Consider the following 19,987-nt stretch of genomic DNA (forward strand, 5'->3'; position numbering starts at 1 on the left):
CACAACTATTTGCAGTGTGCGTCACGGATGGTCATTTTGAAGATATCATACACTTCCAAACAATAGGAACTGCCTCAAAAGGATACACCATCTAGTAGAAGAAGGAGTTAGTGGTGCCCGCGACAGACTTTCTGTCATTTCCGGGCATATGTACAAAATGGGGTCTGATGAGATATTGTGACGATATGTACCGGAGTTTGAAAGGAGCAGTATCCTCGCGGACGCTCATGGGGGCACCGCAGGAGGACATTATGCAGGGAGAGCGACTGCGCAGAAGATTCTACGCGCAAGGTTGTGGTGGCCAACCCTCCATCAGGATTCAAAAGCTTACTGCAAAGCGTGTGATGTGTGTCAAAGAACTAGCAGGCCATCGTGGAGGGATGAGCTGCCTCTAAATCCATAGATGACGTTACAACCCTTTGAGAAATGGGCGATAGATTTTGTGGGACCCATTCAGCCCCAAGGGAAGAAGACAAGAGCGAGGTACATTATCACCGCGATGGAGTATTTGACTCGATGGGTGGAGGCACAGCCTGTAAAGGATTGTATAGGCGTGGCTACTGCAAAATTCCTCTTTGATTATTTACTAACGCGATTCAGGTGTCCAAAGATTTTGATGAGTGATCACAGTATGCACTTTCTGAATGAAATGATCAACATGTTGACAGAGGAATTTCAGGTATATCACCAGAAAAGCATGCCTTATCACCCGCAGGCTAACGGGATGGTGGAAGCATTCAATAAAGTGTTGGAGAAAGAACTGACCAAGGTTTGCAACGCTCAGCGAAGTGATTGGGACCTACATATACCCGCAGTACTATGGGCCTATCGGACAACATACAAGAAGTTGACTAGACAAACACCCTTTAGGCTTGTATATGGTGTTGAAGCAGTGATGCCCATGGAATACATTGTGCCTAGTTTGCGCATAGCAGCACTCATGGGTATGACAGATCACGAAGCCCTCGAAGAGAGGCTCGCGCAACTGGCTGAGCTGGAGGAAGAAAGATTTCTAGCTGGATTTCACCAACAGGTCCAAAAGTAGTGCAAAAAAGCATGGAATCATCGACACATTAAGTTGCACACCTTTAAGGTAAATGACCTAGTTTTGTTATATGACAACAAGTTTAATAAATTTCCAGGAAAATTCAGAATAAACTGGTTAGGGCCCTATGTCATTAAAGAGATTACTGACGGAGGAGTAGTACAACTGGTCAAATTGAATGGAGATCCCTTCCCAGGAAAGGTGAATGGCAGCTGATTGAATTCATACACCGACGGTTCAGTCGTGTGACTATATGAAGGTAGCACAGTCTTAGCGCTCTAGGTAGCTAAAAGGAGGCATGGGACTATAAACTACGTTGCCCAGGTTGGGGAGCTGCGTGATTGGAGGATTATGTGAAGCAAGGAAGTGTCACAGGGTTCGCAACAGCACGAAGGGAGTTGTGCTACCCAGGGAGAAATCACGCAGGTCGTCTGGAAAGTGACCGTTAAAGTCATTGTTCATGATTTGACGGTAGAAATGCAGCTAAATGGAGTGGGCGACCAACATTTAAGATGGAATTTATGTGTAAGATACTTGAAAATTTTCCACCAATCTAGCATTAATGAACCGAATTTGGGGGGAATGGTCAGATTTGAATTCAAAATGCCCTATAGATTACAGGTGACTGCCCAGCGAAAAACACTTGGCATTTTGAGAATTGAGTTGTTGAGCTCTCGGACGCACATGAACCAAGAATTCTTCGAGGCTCTGATAGCAAGTCCAGCATTTGAGAACTTACCAGAGACATCACGAGCATTTTTTATGAGCTCTATGTCGACACCTGCCACAACCATGGACATCGAAGCAGTGACAATCGAGGAGGATATGCTGGAAATGGTTAGTGAGGCAGAAGTAGTTACTCCAGAGGTTGTTGAAGTATTAGCGGAAGTCCCCAAATCCCCAAGGACACTGAGACCAAAGCCGAACGCAACCAAGGAGCCCGTGAAGGATAAGAAGAGAAAGCAACTTGCAATACTAATGCGTGCATCGCCGAGAAGAAACCCATCGAAGGAAAAGCCCACCACACAAGAGAAGGCCAAATCCATCAATCTAGAGCCAGAGGAGGAAGAACTCGAATAAATCCTGATGGATGATGAGGATGTGGGGATAGATGTGGAGGAGGTTGAAGCCCAGGGTGCTGACCCTATCACTCTGTTGCCTGAGTACATCCCTTCGCGCAAGGGCAAGGCCAAGGTACCGAAAGATATCAACGAGAGCAAGGTCCCCTTGCAAAACCCTCTACTACCGGATGAGATTGTTGTTGAAGGACCACACTTGGCACGGGTTCCTCTGTTAAAACTCGAAGACTGGGAGTTGGCTGACCATGAGAAGTTCCCACACTTGGCGACCGAACAAATGATGTGCCACATTATCGACACAACCATCGGAATGACTGCATTGGAGCCGTGGAGGTGGCTTAGAGGAGTAGACAAGGTAGGTCTGCTCAACATGCTATGGGTGCCGCACTACAACCGCACCTCGATTATAGTCTTGGTCATCAAGCAGTTGCTATGCTTGGTGCATGATTGGTGTCTGTGTCTGGAGAAGTCAATACCCATTACTGACAGATTGATCCACAAGATCATGCAGTTGCCTTACAGAGGAGAAAATTTGGCCATGATATTTGGAGGAAAAAGTGGTGAGCAGGCCCTCACAGAGGCCATGAAAGAGGAGTTTAAGTTGGTAAAGAATCCATGTGGATATGCCATATCTAGCATCTGTGACCCTGTTGTAAAGGTAGCTACGCAGATTTTAGTAGGGAAGGTGATGAGGAAGTGTCGTGCTGATGAGGTGTGGGCACCTGTCGTCGCGCTAGTAGCCCAGTGCACCAAAGGAGTTCAGTTCAATTGGGCAGACTATCTCCGTGGTGAGTTCCTTGCGAAATACCATGAAGCATAGGAGCTCAGCAAGACGTTCCACTACGCGTTTCTCTTACTGTCTATTGTGTTGGTAGCATGGGATCTTCCAGAGGATAGTCAATTCCCTTCGGTCATGCCAGACCTACCAGAAGCAGCGAAGTACGCTTCGTTGTGGGCGACCAAGGATGCGCAATGCATCAAGGATAGTAAGATCTTCTAGATCTTGATGGAGATGAACATCCACATGGACATCAATTGCAAACAGCAGTTGCCGCCTATGGTGTTTGCCATCCTGCAGGGCTATGCAGAGTTTAAAACATATTTTCACCATGTGTCCATCAAGGTGTGGAAGGTCCCTACGTAGACATGGTATGACTTGCCTTACCTGGCAACGAATGATGCCATTGATGTACTACTTGATCGTTGACTCGCAGAATGGTGCACTACAGCAGACTTGGCGGTGGGAGGGAGCAAGTCCACCGCATAGAAAAAGAAGGAGGAGGCCAATCTTAAGATGACGCAGCTAGCCGAAAAGAGAAAGAAGGAGGCCGCTGACAAGGCCCAGGTGGAGCACGATGCTGCTCAGCAGACATAGAAGCAAACAAGACGAACAGAGCAGGGCTTTGACAAAGGCGCGAGGTCACCTTCATCCGAGACAGAGGAAGAGACGGACAAGCAAACCGAGTAGCACAATGCGGACCCACAGGTGACATCCTCCCGCATCAAGCGTCCAATGGAGTAGGAGAAAGGAGGGGCGAGGAAGAAATCCAAGGCCATTAAGACATCGTTGGACCCAATCACCCTCGCAGAGGGCGATTTGCATGACATCAATGACATGGTGAGGGATGTTACCGCAGAGGCCCTACAAAAGTTTGAGCAACAACAACAACTAATCTTGGGGTCTATCCAGATAGGTCTGCAGGAGCTATAGATCCACGCATCCCAGGTTGGCACGGTGTCCACCAGCCTTTCTATCGACACTTCAGAGGCTGCCGAGATGCTGTGCGCGAAGGCTTCCAGCGCGATAGTGCTGCCTGATGCAGCACTGACCACAGAGAATGACGCTGACAGGCCCGCTGTCAGTGCCCTCAAGGGGGTAGGGTTGAATCTGGCAGCGCTCCCTGGTGAAGTGCTCCACCTATTGTAGGATGGAGTGATTGTAGAGTTGAGGGTCATGAGCACCACGCCCTACAGTGATTGGTGAGCAGCGCATTAACAATGAGCAGATGGCACTACAAAAAGATTCTGCCATCGCCACCATGACCGAGGCGACCAAGAAAAATAAGATTATAATGCAGGTCATCGAGGAGGCATGCCAAATGGTCCCAGAGTTGGCCATTCCTGAGGAAGAACCAGTCGAGATGCGCGTCTACAAGTTGGCTACAGGGGTGCATGACGCTCAGACAAAAATGGCAAGGGTTCAGTTGGAGTTGAACCTGCAGATCACCGAATTGCAGTTGAAGGCCCAGCCTTCAACCTCACCAAAAGTAAAGGAGCAGCGTGCAACTTCTGTCACAGAGGCAATAACGGCGGTTGACAGTGCAGTAGAAGATTGCACACAACTTTTTGAGTAGTTGTTTGAGGTCCTAAAAAGCTTGAAGGAGGACCCTAATGTACAATGGCTGGAGATAGAAGCGTGTGAACTACATCAATGCTATGATGAGGTCAAAGGCATAGCACAAACCGTTGCGCTCACACATAGATTGGCGAAGCTGCAGGAGGCCAAGCAGCTGAAAGAACAGGTGGATGCAGCACAGAAAAAGGAAGCAGTGCTGAAGGCGTGACTGAAGCCTTGGCTGGATGAGGCTTACACGGTCATAGCCTCTATTGAAGGAAAGCTTGCGACTCTGCAAGCAACTCAGCAAAAGCTTCAGGCTGACAGTTTAGGAGCAGTGACCGAGCAAATGGTGGAAGACATGAAGCAGGCGGTCGCACAGTGCACTGCCGAGGTTGCGGTCATAAGGGTCGAGCTGGGAGGTCTTCGCGCTAAGATCTCTACACCTGCTGAGTGACTCGAGGGCAAATCACGATGTTTGTGTTGGGGGCCTGTTGGGAACATGATCCCCCAAGGACATTTTTGGGGCTAAAATCCCATGTTTTGGGTCAAGTTTTGTAATAAAGTGTAAAGTCTCTGCATTTTATGATCACAGAGCGCGAAGGTGTCATGAGCCATAAAGGGTTGTCCGCCCTTATTTTGTAAAGTAAATTTGGCTGTAAAGATCTACCCATGGTCCGCGAACTATGGGATTGTATAAAAAGAGCTAAGTAAGTGAGCTCTAAGAAGTCATAGATAGTTTGGTAGAAGTAATAAGTCTTGAATGATAAGGAGAGAAGTCTAAGTTTCAGGTCTTAGCGTAGGTAGAGGCTCTGCAGCTGTGTGCACAGAGGCCTAGGGTGGAAGTCTGCAGCTGAGTGCGCGGACCCCTGCAACTGTGTACGCAGGGCAAATAGAGTTTGTAATCATCTAAAGATATCAATAAAGAGAAGCATTCTGCAAATTATGTGTCTTTGTTTCTTGTTAATACATCTTGTCATATTGTGTATGAATTTCATTTATAATACTTATGTGATGCGAAAATGTATGTAATTACATTGGATAATTGAATGTAAATAAGGATATCTGTTTACGCAGTGCTAGTTGTGATTGTTTAATAAGATAAGCAAGACACTTAAGCTAGATTGGGAATCTACACGATACGCTGCCCTAGTAGCGCGAAAGTACTTGAACCGTAGGTTAGGGCTGCGCGAAGGTTAATCGTACCCCTTCGCGGAGGTACTAAAGGGAGGGATAAAGGGCTAGATAGACAGAGCCCTAGAACTTAACGACCTGCATGAAAGCAGGAATAGAAGGAATAAACGGACATCATGACCATCTCAAGGGTGCGGAAACTTGGTTCCAACATCCCCCCATACTACTTCTGGTGAGACTTCAGTCTGCGCTCCGCAAGCTGATGCCGAAAGGGCCAGTAGTGCAGGGATTTGTTTGGCTAACTAACGCTGAACCTGAGTCAGGCCCCACCAAGCCAACAATCACCATGAAGCATACTATGACCTGTATGAAAGTTTCGGAGGTAGGGATACGCCTTGGATTTGATCTCGTTTTAATACGAGGAATCCTTGCTAAGGGATGGATCACATGAGGGACTAAGAAGTGGAGAAGGGGATGCCTGAACTTGGAAGGTGAGTGACTGCACAGAGAGGGAGTAACCAGATGGTGTGAGGGATGAAGAAGACAAGAAGGGAAGGCTCGAAAAGAAATTGGGTTTCTCAATCATGAGCATTACTGATTGGGGTTAGAAGCACATTGGGGGTGTGCCCAGAAATGAGCCAAAATTTCTAACATAGAAGCATTGTAAATGAAAAATCCAAGTTGGTCTAAACATGCCTAAAGCATCCAAACACTGCAAAGAGGATCAGTGAAAAATTGGTTGAATTATGACTTAATTTCTATCATACTTGATTTGATGGTTGAACTCTAACTTGATGTTTTCCATATCTTGTTTATTGGTTGAAGAAAAGGCATGGAACATTTTAAATGTTGTAAAGAGTTGAGTCTATAAAGCTCCATGAAATAATATTTCTATTTTTCAAGTGTGTTTCATTGTATATGTGTCCTTGAACACCAAGGATGGTGTTCCCCAAAGGGGGAGGGGCTTGTAACAACCTAATTTCTTATCATCGTGTGTGCAATGTAATTATTTTTATAAATTAAAAAAAAAAAGGCTGAGAGACAGACACAGATTCCATTTCTTGAGGGAATTTTTATTTTAAATATTAGTCCTGGTTGGTTGAAAGGGATGACTATGCCATAAATTAACTAGCAAAACAGGCACAGGGGTAGGTTTCATTTGACTCCCTTACAAGTAAGAATAGGACAAAAAATTAAAGCAGCATGAGCTATGATGTCCACAAGAAGCAAGACTACTACAACATTGGGGAAAAAGAAGGCAGTTGGTTGAGAGAAAAAGAGAGGACCTAGAGGTTATTCAACCACGGATACATGTGCTCTAAAGCGGGGATTGAAGAGAACACACACAAAATATGCAGAGGGAGAAAACCTCTTGGCACACATAAGTTGCAGAAGAGGCAGAGATAGTGGAATTTCAAGACTATTATAGAAGAGGTAGTATCTCAAGATGCATTGTTGGGTGTTGAAGAGATCTATAAACAAGCTGAAGATCCCTATTGAAACTTGTTGGGCATAAGCAATACAAAAAATCAATGTTTTTCTTTGGGGATGAAGGCAGGGTGGTTTGGTGGTGTTCTGGTTCAGTTGTGCATTTATTGAAGGCTTCCCTCTGAAAGCACTCCACCTTAAGCTTTGGAATCTGGATTGGGGGTGACAGATACAAGTAATAGTGGCTATAGCTTGTCTACAATTGGGTGGAGAGCTAGAGTCCCACTCTCAGTTAGAATTCTTATGCACTGTTTAAGATAAGTTCTCTTATGCTCATTATTCACAATAAAATATGTATACATTCTTGGTTGAGATGGTGTGATTAATGCATGAGGCATATCTACATAATTATTATTTACAAGAGTGACTGATGTGTTGTGTTAATGTTTGAATGCACTGGGACAATGTGTAGGAACATTGATTATGTTACAACAACATTTAGCATGAGAATTTTTTTTTATTGTAATATGATGACTACATGGATTCCAAGTTTGCATTAGCATTGTTGTGCTACAATGTGGTAATTTTGAGGACTTCCTCTTCTTTTATACTTATCAACCTGTAACTTTATGTGGTGGTCTCCTCCATGTCTTCAATAATGTATACACTGGTTCTGGGTTTATGGTTTTGATTTTATACTTCCATGCTAACAAGAGCTCAAGATAGAGCGAATCTTGTTTGAATCTATGAATGACATTGCTTCATGAACTTGAATGATTTGACTTAAGTTCATGCACTTCACACAATGTTGCATTTCTGCTATGCACATGATGATGTTGAATTCCTCAATGTTGGGTGTTATATTCTATATGATGTCACGATGCTGGAACAATGTGACAAGTCCCCGTTTGAATGACTAATTATAATCATGATGTTAGAATGGGCTTGTACTATATTAGTGTGAATATATATATAAACACACACACATATTGGATAATCTATGATAGTAACATGTATGGAAGCTCCTTCATGAAGGGCAGGGCACGAACTTTCTTTGATAATAAGCTTGCTCCTCGCTGGCCTGTTAACTAGTTCATTTTAGATGCATGTTTCTCTAGGTCTTCCCATAATGCAAACCATCAGTTTTGGGCCGATGTCTTCACTCTTTCCAAGCTTAGGGACGAGAGAGACTTGCTTTTCTTGTGCAAGATGAGATTTCCTCAAGGCCTGGAGGATTTGGTTTTATGCTTCTTGGATGGGCCTAAAACTGCCTTCAAGACACATGCATGATTGAGATATATTCCTTATGGGCTTATATACATTTTCATGATTCCAATAATGCGCAAATGTTTTGGTATGTTGATTCGATCATCAAGGAGACCATAGACCTCTGCAAGTCTAAATGGACTAGTCCCCAACCTGCATGGACAACATGGACAACTCCCTATTTTGATTCTTGTGTTTCACCCCTCGAGAACTCGAAGGGGGTAATCTAATTGTTAGCTCAAGAGGGTTGGCACCTATGCATGTTCCATAAAATCCCAAGGGTAGGAGTTAGACTCTGGTGCACGCCCAAGATCCCATAGAACCAATGTGATTGAGCAATGGCCGAACCCTTCACAAATGTATATAAGAGGTTTATATGACCCAAGCTTTGGGCAGAACCACCACGGTTTTGACCAAGCATATTCTTCTATGCATAGGGGAGGGTTTCCCTTATCCAATTCACAACTAAACTCATTGCATTACCATGAAAATCTATCAGCGAGAGTAGCCTATAAATAGTTCCTTTTTGTTAATGAGACCTCGCTCCAGTTCCTGTGACCAAGTGCATAACTGTGGTTGATGCCCAAGATTGAGTGGGGCAATCAATGACTCACAAGAGATCTGGGATGTTGTAATCCCGAAGGGTTTCATCTTAGAAGCCACAAATACTCACACAAGAGGGAACAACTGGGCTGACAAGGACCATGAAGGTGTAGTAGGGATGGTAGTAAGGAATAGGCCAGAGTGACTTGGAGGCCTTGCATTGGCCGATAGGAGGTCCAAATACCATGTAGGAAAATCCTAATGTGACACAAGGAGAGTTAAGGTGGGAAGCCAAGATGATTCGGTGCAGTGTTTCACGGTAGGAGCTGACAATGGACCAATAATGATAAAGGGAATGTAAAGAGGTCAGGACCAATAAATGGGTCATCTCAGTGGGTCAACCCCATAGTGAACTTATAATGTGTAAGGGTGAAGGGTTAGGTAACAAACACACACACACACACATATATATATATCTGTGTGTGTGTAATAATTGCATTGTAAAGCATAGAGTGGGGTCGTGGAACCCAATCCCATGAAAGTGTTGACAACTAATAAGAAATTTCCAAGTGGCATTGGGAGGATATCTAGGGGGTATAGCCACGTGGCTACCACGTAGCCAAGTTGATGAGGTGGCACTCTCTAATTTTCTAGAACTTCAATGGTCACATCTCATGATCTGAAGGTTGGATTGAGGTAAAGTTTTATATCATCGGAATCGTCTCGATGAGATGAATGCAATGGTGATGTCAAACTAAGGTTTTGAGTAAGTTGAAAAGATTGAAAATTTTAGACCCCATTTCCATAACAACACCTTGGATATTGGGTTAGCATAATAACCACCTCCTCTTAATCAATGTTATGGTAAGGATTAGGAGAGGGGGTTATTACATCAATTTTCCAAGGCAACAATGCCCATTGTTTCTCTACATGAAGAAAACTTTTCAGTGATTACAATATTTGTTAATGGATCTACAAAATTATTCAAAGTATCCATCTTTACCAAAAATAAATTCTTGTATTCAACCATGTCCTCGCAAAGTGATACTAAATATCAATATATGTTGTCTTAAAATGGTAAACTAGGTTCTTTTCCAAAGAGATTGCACTATGATTGTCATAATCTAACCATACAACTTCTTGTAAAAACCTTACTTGATAAAATATATGTAACCATATCGCTTATTTATTTGCATTAGTGGCTACCATGTATTTATCTTCTATAGTTAAGTGTGGCACTATAAGCTATATCTTTCTCATCCAATTGATTGCTCCTCCAAATTGGTTAAACACATAACCACTTGTAGATCGTTTGTGATACAAATCTCCAACCTAATCAATGTCAACAAATCCATGTATGTCCAACAATTTGTATTCTCTAGGTCTTCCTTGGTAGCGAATTCCATAATATATAGTGACATGAAAATCCTTAAAGGCCCTCTTTATAATTGTCCAAGTTTCTTTCCTAGTTTTGACATATACCTACTTAAAACTTCCATGCATGCATAATGCCTAGTCTAATACAAATCATTGCATACATCAAATTTCCGACATTGGCATGTGGAACACATGACACATTCTCTTCCTCTTCTTATGTCTTGGGACATTGATCTACAAATATCTTACACCTATAGGATTAAGGACCTTGACTGGTCTACATTCCTACCTAGATCACCGGATTCGCCCTAGAGGCCCCTCGAATCGCGAATCTAGCAAATCCGACACGATTCGGTACGGATTTGTGTCCAAATTTTATGACACGTCATGTCCCTTTATGACACGTCGTGTCTGAGGTCGTGTCACGACTTTGAAGAGCATGTCGTGATTTTGGAAAACGTGTCCTGTTTCCAGGACTCGCTAAGCCTAGCGCGGGTATGACAAGGGCGTGTTTGCTCGTTAATAGTTTCATTTTGCAAGTGATTTGTGCTGTTGGCAAGTGATTGTGTTGTTGCAGCAAGGAGTAGACTCTCAGCAAGGAGAATCGACCACCTGTCCACTAAGTAACTATTTAGTATTAAGTTATTGTAGCCTTGCATAGCATGATAACATAGATTCTTTTTTATTGGCTTTTATAGGTATCGGCCTGTATACACAGAAAAGTTTGAGACTCAAACGATTGTATGCCTTGGACACAAACGATTGATCAATGAGATCATTGCCCACTGCCCAGATATCACATCAATCGCCTACTTGGAGATTACTGATTAGCAACAGCCAATAAATTAATAATTGTTATGGTTTACTTGATAAGTTATAACTTACTCATGAAAGTCAAAATATTTAACACATTCATCAGGTTTAGAAGGAACTCATGCAGCCGCAAGCAAGTCAGTAAAAGTGCTAACTGCTACCTACTCATAGCCCACTCAAAAAATAGGTTATTAACTTATTAATAATTATCATAGCCCACTCGAAAACTAGGTTATCTAAATAAGTAATTGGAAGGTGAATGTTGATAAACTAGCCGTGTTCTCATGGTTGCTCTTGGAAGCTACTATTATATCCACTCCAGACAGCATTGAACTCAGACAAGGATATAATAAAATGGTTTGGAACTTTAACATCTTTGTATACTAAGATCGATACATGAGATACTACTTATGAATCATAACTTATTATTTTAAAATATTTATTATTAACAAATAACATATATGAGTCTATGACCCTTCAGATTATTTTCAATGACAAGTTACGACATAGAAGTGAGCACACGTCAAAGTGAGCGAAACTCAATATTGACAATGCTGCTTGTTGCTTAAAGCCGTAAAAAACGATGTTTAAAATTAAGAAGTGAAGACTGTTTTCAAGTCTGAGTTGGTTGTGACCTTGACTAAGTTGCTCAAACCAATTTAAGAGCAAACTTGGAACAGTTTTGGAGTCCCTTTGTAATGCACAAACTTGATATTCTTTGAGCAGCCTTTGAAGAAGACTTAAAGCAGTTTTAGGAGCACTCTTAAGGTTACTTGTAGTTGTCACAGACCTTAGTTGGCTTGAAAGTTGAAACTTTAAATGCAACATAGAGGATTTATTAACCCTTCAGATTATTTTTAATGGAAACGTAGCAATGAGATGTGTGAGGCCAACAGAGGTGAGGTGTCATTGCCCAAAACTGCTGCACTAGATCTGATTCCTAATATGATGCCAGACTGTTCTGAACAGTGGAATCTATTTAATAATTTAATTATAATTTATGTGTATTGTAACCTTGAATTTATGTGTATTGTCTCTGTTCTAAGACTGGCATTTTAGCAGTTTGTTCATTTTTTACAGCAGTTTGTTCATTTTTTTGCATTTTTAAATTTTTTACAGCAGTTTGTTCATTTTTTTTACAGGTTGAGGTAACAGTGTTCATGGCTCAATCAAAGGCAGCAGTTAGGGGGCAAAGGAAGGGCAAGAATGTCATGGGTAGAGATGCCCCTCCTCCCCCAATATCATCAGAGTCTGCTGCAAGTAATGTTGAGGGAAGAGGACTTAAAGACAATGATAAATATCCATTGTGGAAATATGTCACAAGAGAGGATGGGCCAAACAACAAGGGAAAGGGAGGAGGCAATGTGCAATGGAAATGCAACTTTTGTAACATTTCTTTCAAAAGCACATATTACCGTGTGAAATCACATTTGTTGGCTTTACCTGGTTGTGGGATTGGATCTTGTAGAGCTATTACTTCACAAAAGAGAAAAGAATTGGAAAAGGAGGCCAATGTTGGTATGGAACATGTGGCACTGGCTTCAATATCAAAAAAACCCAAGAATGAAGACCCCCTTCCATTTTTGAGGAAATCCACCACCAAATTTCCATTTGAGAGTTCTACTTCTACTGGGGGACAAGAATCAAAAAGAAGAGCACTTGGTCCAATGGACAAGATTTTCCAAAAAGAGAGACGGGAAGAGCTTGATCTCACCATTGCCTTCTTCTTCTATCAAAACTTCATATCATTTAATGTTGCATGTTCACCTTTATTTGTTGAGATGTGTCGAGCTCTAACTCAAGGGGCTCCAGCAGGACATGTGCCTCCTGGGTCAGAGAAGCTGAGAACCACATTGTTGACGAAGGCAAAAAAAGAGGTGCAAAAAATGCTTGAGCCTATTATGGCATCATGGCCAACATCTGTGGTTGGCATTGTTTCTGATGGATGGACAGATCCAGCACGACACCCAATCATCAACTTCATGGTGTCTTCCTTGAATGGTCTAGTTTTCACGAAAGCAATGGATACACTTGGCGAATACAAGGATGCACAATTTATGGGTGAGTTATTTATTAAAGTTGTTGAAGATGTAGGTGTTGAATCTTGTGTGCAAATCATTACAGATAATGCACCAGTTTGCAAGGCTGCTGGCATGATTGTGGAAGCTAAATATCCACAAGTGTTTTGGACACCTTGCATTGTCCATTCATTGAACTTAGCACTGAAATCCATTGCTTCTGATGTGCTTTGGATTGGAAGCATTATTGAGGATGCAAGACATATCCGTAACTTTGTGCAAAATCATACGAATGCCCTCACTATCTACAAGGAGTACAACAATCTATCATTGTTGAAGATTGCTGATACACGGTTTGCATCTTCATTCATGATGTTGAAGAGGTTGAGGGAGGTCAAGACCGCTCTTGGGTCCATGGTTATTTCTGAGTTTTGGTCTTTTTGGAGAAAGACAGATCAGGCAGCCTCTAAAAGAGTGAAGGACACGGTACTAGATGATGCTTGGTGGGAGAGGGTAGATCTAATTATTCGGATCATGGACCCTATCATTTCTTTGCTTTGAGTTGCAGATACAGACAAACCCATCCTAGGAGAGGTTTATGAGGGATGGGATTCCATGATTGAGTCTGTGAGGAGCATTATTCTACAGAGTGAGTGCCCCAAGTATGAGACATCACCAGAGGCCTTCTGCGATACCATACATGATATTCTTGTCAACAGATGGGACAAGAATTGTACACCTTTACATTGTTTGGCTCACTCATTGAACCCCAAATACTACAGCCATGAGTGGCTGAATGGTGGACCTTCCCAAAAATTCCCTCCTCACATGGATGGTGAAATCTCACAGGGGAGGAAAGAGGCATTCAGGCGGATTTAACAGGATAGTGCATTGCTTGCTGAGGTGTAGGATTCCTTTGCAGAGTTTTCCACTGGCACTGGTCGATTTGGAGGTTATGATGTGATTAGAGATAGGGGGGTTAAGAATCCCTATTCTTGGTGGGAAAATCATGGGGCAACAAGCCATCCTCTTCAGCAGTTAGCCATGAGGCTCCTCTCTCAGGTGACTTCATCCTCTTGTTGCGAGAGGAATTGGAGCACATATGGGAATTAGAATAATGTGAAGAAGAGCAGGCTTGAGCAGTCCAGGGCAGAGACAATGGTGTATGTGCACACCAACCTTCGTCTTATTTACAGGCAGAGGGAAGAGTGGTTGAGGGGAAAGACAAAGATGTGGGATGTCTTTCCTGATGATATGGGTCTGGACACCATTGTTGAGTTGGCATTGGCCAACATGGATCTCAGTGATCCAGTGCTAGACCCTGTTAGTTTTGATGACTTAGAGGGGTCAACCACCATACCAGCAGATGTAGAGGCCACTATGGATACAGGGGAGGAGGAGGATGCAGAGGAGAGCAGTGGGGACCATGATGATGGGGACAGTGATGCTGATTCTGATGCTGATTGATGCCTTGAGGCTTGTATACCTGTAGGCTGTAGTTTTTTTATATTTTCTATCTCTATTTGCCATTGACATTGCACCAACACTACCTATGTAACACATTTTGATTTGATGACTTAATGAGAAAACTACAGTTGTCAGTGTGTTTATCTTACTATCTTGTAGTTGTAAGTTGTCTTTCAGTTATGAATTATGAATCATGATTTAAATTTTTAATAGATTTATCATTTATGTGACCAGTACCACTGACATTTATTTGAATTTTGTATGTACTATGCATGCTAATAGCTATAGATGAAGATCTATGTTTGAAATCAATAAATTTGTATCATTAATTAAAATTTGTGTAATAAATATGATAATATCTAATTTTTAATATATATATATATATATATATTTAATAAAATAATATATAACGTTTCCTGTTCCAGGGGGTCAGCGTGTCCGAATCCGACACCATGAATCTCGAATCCTATGTGTCCCAAATCCCCGTGTCGGGTGACTTAGATTCCTACATATTAAACCTATGCAATATTGTCTCAACATATTTCCTCTTATTCAACCAAATTTTCTTTTTTGTCCGATCTCTTTTATTTTCCATACCCAAAACAAATTTTGCAACACCAAGATCTTTCATGTCATTTAGAGGACAACTAAATTTTCACTTCCTTGATGATTTCCATGTTAATTCCAATAAACAACATATCATCCACATACATGACTACATAAATAAAATGTTCACCTACTAATTTGAAATGCACACAATTATTGACTTTTCTTCTTGTAAAAGTAGGTCCCAATATATATGTATGTGAGTTTTGATACCACATCCTTAGAAATTGCTTTAACCCAAACAAGGACTTTTTCAGCATGCAAACCAACTCTTTCTTACTTTCACTATAAATCCTTCAAGGTGTTTCATGTAGAATTGTCCTTCCATGTCCCCATGTAGGAATGTTGTCTTCATATCTATATATTCTATTTCAATATCAAAAGTAGAAACAACAAATACAAATTTATTAGAAGTTAACTTAGCAACAGGAGAAAAAATTTCACCAAATTCTAATCCCTCTACCTAGAAATTACCCTTTGTTACTAACCAAGCTTTGTATTTCTCCACTTTACACTTTGCATTCAACTTTTCTTAAACAACCATTTGTTACCAATGGTATTTCTTCCAATTGGAAACTCAACTAGATCCCAAGCCTCATTCTTGTTCAAGGTTGACATTTCCTTGACCATGGCCTTTTTCTAGAGTTTTCCATCCTCTAAATTCACCACCTCCCTAACATTTTTGGTATCATCATCAATAATAGCCATAGGAAAACTAGAATGAAAATTAGGTGGAGTATATATTTCTAGTTTTCTTAGTTCTCAAACCAATCTCCTAAATACAAAAGTATGAGGTTCTTCTTCTCAATCATGTTCCTATGCTAGGTTGGATTCTTCATCCTGAAACTTGAACTCCACTACCTCTGGTTCTTTTTCCCTTGGTGGGACTTCCTATTTGACAACATCTTTGACCTCTCTAACAACAACATCTAAACTATAAACAACTTCCTAGTTTTTGGATTCTAACGCTTATAACCTTTTAAACCATCTTTATAACCAATACAGATGTAATTTTCAACTTATTATCCAACTCACTCCTATTTTCTTTTGTAACGTATACATAAACATCATTATTATGTGGAATTTTGCATCTACGTATAAACACAACTTCCCTAAGTGGGTAGCTCCACCTAGAACAATAGATTTAAAGAGTTTAACCTTTTCCTATATAAGATAAATAAGACAAGGGACCTACTTGTTATCTTTCGCTTCCCTTTGTCTCCTTTGAATAGCTCTCGTCGCTCCTTCTCGAACTGAATCTACTCGATAAGTACTTGCAATAATAAACAGAGGACAAAAAACAAATCAAAGCAAGAGATCTATCTACTATAATCAAATGGAATCAAAAGCATTTACACATATAACCATTATACATAAAGACAAGAATATGGGAAAAGGTGTAAACAACTTTATTAAGTAGAAGGAAGAGTTACAACCAAAGAAGTCTGATCCCATGTCACTCATCCAACTTGAGTTCCATCCTTCATCACATCAAAAGCACAACACTCTGGCAGCATAACAATACTTTCTTATGATCTCAAAATTCAAACCAACAGTATATCCTTACAAATTCTCAAAGTCCAGCCCTTGATCACTATGATGAGTGCTCAATTTATAGGGAAATGGAGGTGGTTTTGTCATAAATTGGGCATTGAATGGCTTTGCAATTAGGAAGTTAGTTTCCATGGAGGAAGGGATGAGAGGATAGGAGGTTATTTGATTCACTCCCTATCCAATTTTGAGCTCATAGGAGAGGATAAGAGGTGGGAATATTCTAGAATGGTCTAGAATGAAAGAATATTCCCAAAACCCTATGAAGATTTTTCTCAATCTCGCCCAGCGCAGGTCAAAGTGGGCCTAGGTGCTCTGTAGAGTAGGCTTGAATGGGCCTAAGTGCTTTGCAGCGCACTTACCCCTGACCAAGGTTGCGTTGGTCCCTCAAGGAGTCATTTCAGGATGTCTTCAGGCCAAGAAACTCTCAAGAATGATGGCATTCAATGTGATGACTTGTCTAGGGCATGTAGCAACTGAATTAGGGTTTGATGAGCCCTAAAAGTACTGATCTGAATGATGGGAGTGATGTGCCCAAATAGACCTGTAACAGTTTCCCCCTAAAGCATGAAGTCGAAAATGATAATGTCGAGTGATATGCTTTACAATGTGATGAGGAGGTTCTGAAGCGGATGGTAACCTGCATCAATTACAATACATAATATCATGATATTTTGGATTTTTCATGAATTGCTAAGGGAAGGCATACCCATGCTCAGCATATAAATTTTCATTACATGTACATAGATAGTCGTCTACAGATATAGACCCATGATGGGATGACCATTAGTGTAAAGCCATTGTACAGATGATTTAGTACTCTCCTGAAATCACAACCTGGATGGATGAAACTAGATCTGGAGTCTTCTATCTCGTTCAATCGTTTGCTCAAGTACGAGTCTAACCATGTGAATATGTGATCTGGAGTCGAACATTGGAAGGCACCGTCTGATTACCAGCCAATGATGTAAACCGTTAACAGACGCCAGAGAAATCATCGATAATGATAATGATCCTCAAGATACTGCAGTACATTTTGCATGGTGTGAATGGATGTTTTGATGTCGAACACCATACAAATTATTTCGGTCGAAGGCCAATGATTTCAACCTATCATCGAAAGTGAGAAACTTGCCATTGATGTATGCAAGCTCCAAAGTACTGAAAGGGTGTTTCTAAGTCAACTTCTTGAATAATGTGTTCAGGTTGACAAGAAGCGACTCGTCGCAGGAGGGCCTTGATGTATCCCACATCAACGACACAAAACAAGTGTAATTATTTTTGGAGACAAAATATGACTGACGACACAAGGTTCAGGAATGGCGATCATGAAAATGAAGGTTTATGAGTATTGCAAAAGATGAATTTAACTGAGTGACTTCTCTTGAACATGTCGGTGACACTGAATGAATTGGCAGCATTGACCCAAAACCAATGTAATGGATGGTGTGATAGACCATAGGTATGATAACCATCAAGCATATAACCCAATCCAAGTAGTCATGGAGATGAAGTGAAAGTGTCATGTTCAAGAGCAACCTGCTACCATAAAGTGGTTTACCCATTTTCCATTTTCCCCAGTCATTGCTGACCATTACCTCTTTATCTTTTATCAAGATTGAGGAGGATAACGTATGCTTGTTGTATAATTCCACCCTTCAGGTGAATCCATCGCTACTTGATGTTTTAACAAGTCTAGCGAAGGTGAAACTCGGTCTTGTCATGATGGACAAGTTTGTCACTATTTGATGTTTTAACGAGTTTAAAGACAATGAGAACTCGGTCCTTTTCATGTTTAGAGAGTTTGAAAAGGGACAAAAAGAAAACTCCACAAGTTCTTTTTCGTAAATTTGTCTTTCAAGTCCGAAAAAGCATAAAATAATACGAGAGAGAACCTATAGACCATGTTCGATCAACATATTCGTTTTTCGTAAATAATCTATCTCAGTCCGGAAAACGGTTAAACTTATACCGAGTAGATTTCATTTCCAATATGTTAACGAGATGAAAAGGACAAGCGCTCGGCAATCTTTTCATGTTTCAAGAGTCTAAAAAGAGCTTAAAGAGGACTCCACTTAGAGGAACGAGTGGTGTCTAGGATAGCAACTGGTTTTGATGATGTTGGAACTTCTCAAAACATGTTGATTTATGTGAAGAGGCTGGCTAATAAGACCACTCATTGCAACTGTTCCTCAAAATGGGTAAAACAAACAAGTGAAAGTGTATGATCGACCAAGCAGATAGTGACGATGGAAGGAGAAAAACCAAGGCTCATATGATGGAAGAGGCTGATAGAATGGCAATCACGAGGGTTAAAATGGAGATGGGTTCATTTTTACACAAGCTTGAACCATAGGGAACTATGCTTGGATTCAGTTTCATGTTTATACAATATTGAAACGAAAAACTATGCTTGAATTCAGTTTCATGTTTACACAAGCTTGAAACGAAAAACTATGCTTGGATTCAGTTTCATTTTTACACAAGCTTGAAATGAAAAACTATGCTTGGATTCAGTTTACATGCCCCCAACATGATGACTTGATTCTAGGTGCATGCCACCCAAGCTTCATTGCATTCACCTAAGTGAACTACTCGTGGCTATGAGGTGGATGGAATGAAGGTTCATATATGAGATCAAGTGAAAGACTCGACTGGGATTTTACGAGATCTAATCAAAGACTCGAATTGGAACTTTGCTCCAGGGGACCTTGTTTCATTTTTTAATGAGCTTGACACAAGATAAGGAACTCTGCTTAGATTCCTTGCTTCATTTTTTAACGAGCTTGACACAAGACAAGGAACTATGCTCATATTCCTTGTTTCATTTTTTAACGAGCTTGACACAAGACAAAGAACTATGCTCATATTCCTTGTTTCATTTTTTAACAAGCTTGACACAAGACCAGGAACTATGCTCATATTCCTTGTTTCATTTTTTAACGAGGTTGACACAAGACAAGGAACTATCCTCGTATTCCTTATTTCATTTTTTAACGAGCTTGACACAAGACAAGGAACTATCATCATAACCTTTGTTTCATTTTTTAACGAGGTTGACACAAGACAAGGCACTATCCTCATAACCTTTGTTTCATTTTTTAACGAGGTTGACACAAGACAAGGAACTATCCTCATGATTCCTTGATCACGACCCATAAGAGGTCATGACTTATAAGAGGTTCTCATCAGATGGGAGAACATTAGAGAGATCTGGTTCCAATTCCCCAGATGATGTAGGCATGGAACGAGTTGCCACAACATCATGGAATTGATCCTAAGTTGATGTAGGCATGGAACGGGTTGCCACATAATTAACCCATGG

Source organism: Pinus tabuliformis, chromosome 1_2, assembly GCF_031772625.1.
Source record: "Pinus tabuliformis cultivar Carrire ecotype Pingquan chromosome 1_2, CPIR1, whole genome shotgun sequence".
Lineage (NCBI taxonomy): Eukaryota > Viridiplantae > Streptophyta > Pinopsida > Pinales > Pinaceae > Pinus > Pinus tabuliformis.